The sequence below is a fragment of the Rhagoletis pomonella genome, unplaced genomic scaffold (assembly GCF_013731165.1).
Source record: "Rhagoletis pomonella isolate Grant_MI unplaced genomic scaffold, Rhpom_1.0 Rhpom_scaffold_03362, whole genome shotgun sequence".
Taxonomy (NCBI): Eukaryota; Metazoa; Arthropoda; class Insecta; order Diptera; family Tephritidae; genus Rhagoletis; species Rhagoletis pomonella.
Genome location: NW_023461914.1, coordinates 19,023 through 21,142, shown reverse-complemented (window position 1 = coordinate 21,142; position 2,120 = coordinate 19,023).

The following is a 2,120-nucleotide window of genomic DNA, read 5'->3' as shown; positions in this document are numbered from 1 at the left end:
ATGCAAAATTTTATTCATACATATAAGTTTATGAAACTTAACTGTTGGGTCATGTGAAACACAGTCGAAGTTAATTTCCGGTATTTCACTAACCAAAAGAATTAACAATAGAATCCATCATACTAGCGCCTGAAAGTATACGTACTACGGCGGCAGATATAAAGAACTTGAGCGTTTTTTACGTTCTTTGCAAGTTACTCTCGGTTAGCCGTTACTTTGTATCAACCACTGGACTATTTAGAGAATGAATTTATATTTTAAAATGCATATTTATATTTTAAATTGATAGCTTGCGGGGAAGTTCGTTTAAAATCAATTGGAGCGATTAGTTTTATTCTTTTTTTATTTTATACTCGATTTTACATCTTTAATACAAAATTTAAATATGTATTAAGAAACTTTCAGCCATATTCCCACGCCAATGACAAAACTCAACGGCTTACTATTGTCTTTACTATCGCGCCTAATACTATGCGGCAAATTTATTTTAAGCGCTGGTGACAATTGTCATTGTTATTGTTATGACCTACTGAGTACGCGACAACGGCGAAACAATGCTTATATTGTATTTTAGGAGCAGTAATTAACAATAGTCATACGATGAATTTTGTCAATGATGTGGAAATAGGGCGGGTAATCAGCTCATCGACGTTGACATTTTTCGTACATATGTATTAGGGATGTTGCGAATGTGGAATTTTAGACATCCGCGGATGCGAATGCGGATTCGGATGTTTAAAAGCTAACATCCGCGGATGCGAATGCGAATGAGGATGTCAAATATTTCTAAGAAATAATTTTGGTGAGTACATTAGGTGATTTAGGTAAATGAAAAATGGAAAAGTTAGTAATTTTAATAATGTTCTTTTATTTAGTACTTCAATTAAAAAATTTGAACATTGTATTTAAGAAAGAGTAATTTTGCTTCCTTTTCGGGTTACAGCCTGTTTCCTAACGGGTCGTAAATCAAACCTGCGCCACTAAATAACTATTCGCTCGAGGCGACAAACTTGAAACTTGACAAAATTATAAATTGTTTTCGATTGACACTGCACCAGTTGAGAGGACTTTCAGTAATGTTTCCTTCTATATTTCGGTGCAACAGTTCCTTTTTGGGAATTGCATCGGGGCTGCAAATGTCGGATGTATCCTCCTGACTTTCATCTTCACAATCTAGCATTATGGCAAGATCGTTGTTTAAACACCGTAATATTCCAATTTGGAGCATCAATTCTTTTGATTGTTTCAGAATTTGGAGAACCTGTTACGTCATCAGCGTTTTTCGATTTCAGTTTTTGTAATTCATTTTTAATCCTGTCTTCTGTGACTGGTTTGAAAAATGTGCGCTTATAGCGAGGTTGTGAATAGGTGGATATGGCAAATAAATGGTTATCGAGCATGGCCTAGACGGAGTCTTACAAATTTTATGACATCCAGTCTGCTTAAATATGTACTTTTGTTGCTTATTTTTTTTATAAAGTCAGTAATAGGTTGCTTTTGCTGGTTACATGACTTGTACCAGTGCGAAGTTAAACTCCAGGTGTGATTTAATGTGTTTACTTTCGATCGAATTTTTATGAATTTTTTTATGTCACTTGTATTGAGGTTGGTCTGCATTATTAAAGGGGCTGAGGTTGCATATTTGGCTACTAAAACTGCAACTCCGCCATATGAATTTGTTGCATTGAGTGAGAAAAATGAATAGTTTATAGGGATAGGAATAGAGATGTGTTTATTGTGTATGGTGTGGATTTCTTGAAGAGGTATGATTTTCGGACTGTATTTTTTAATTAAAATAAGAAGTTGATTGTAATTATTTAAATAGCCTCTTATATTCCATTGTTTATACCCGTGTATACGTATGAAAAATAAATAAAAAATGCGTGTGTAACACCGTACACATGATAGAAGTGAAACTTCTTAAAAAAGGTGTCAGTACCAGGTACCTATGTTTACGGTTCGGCAAACCATTAAGCGATTGAGTTACATACATAGGTTTGGTTAGAAATCAAACAATAATTTCATTTCATCTTATTAATTTTCTGATATACATATAGTTTATTTATTCCCTTTCCGGTAACACCACCTTATATGAATTCGCGCTTCTAGCATCCATAGGA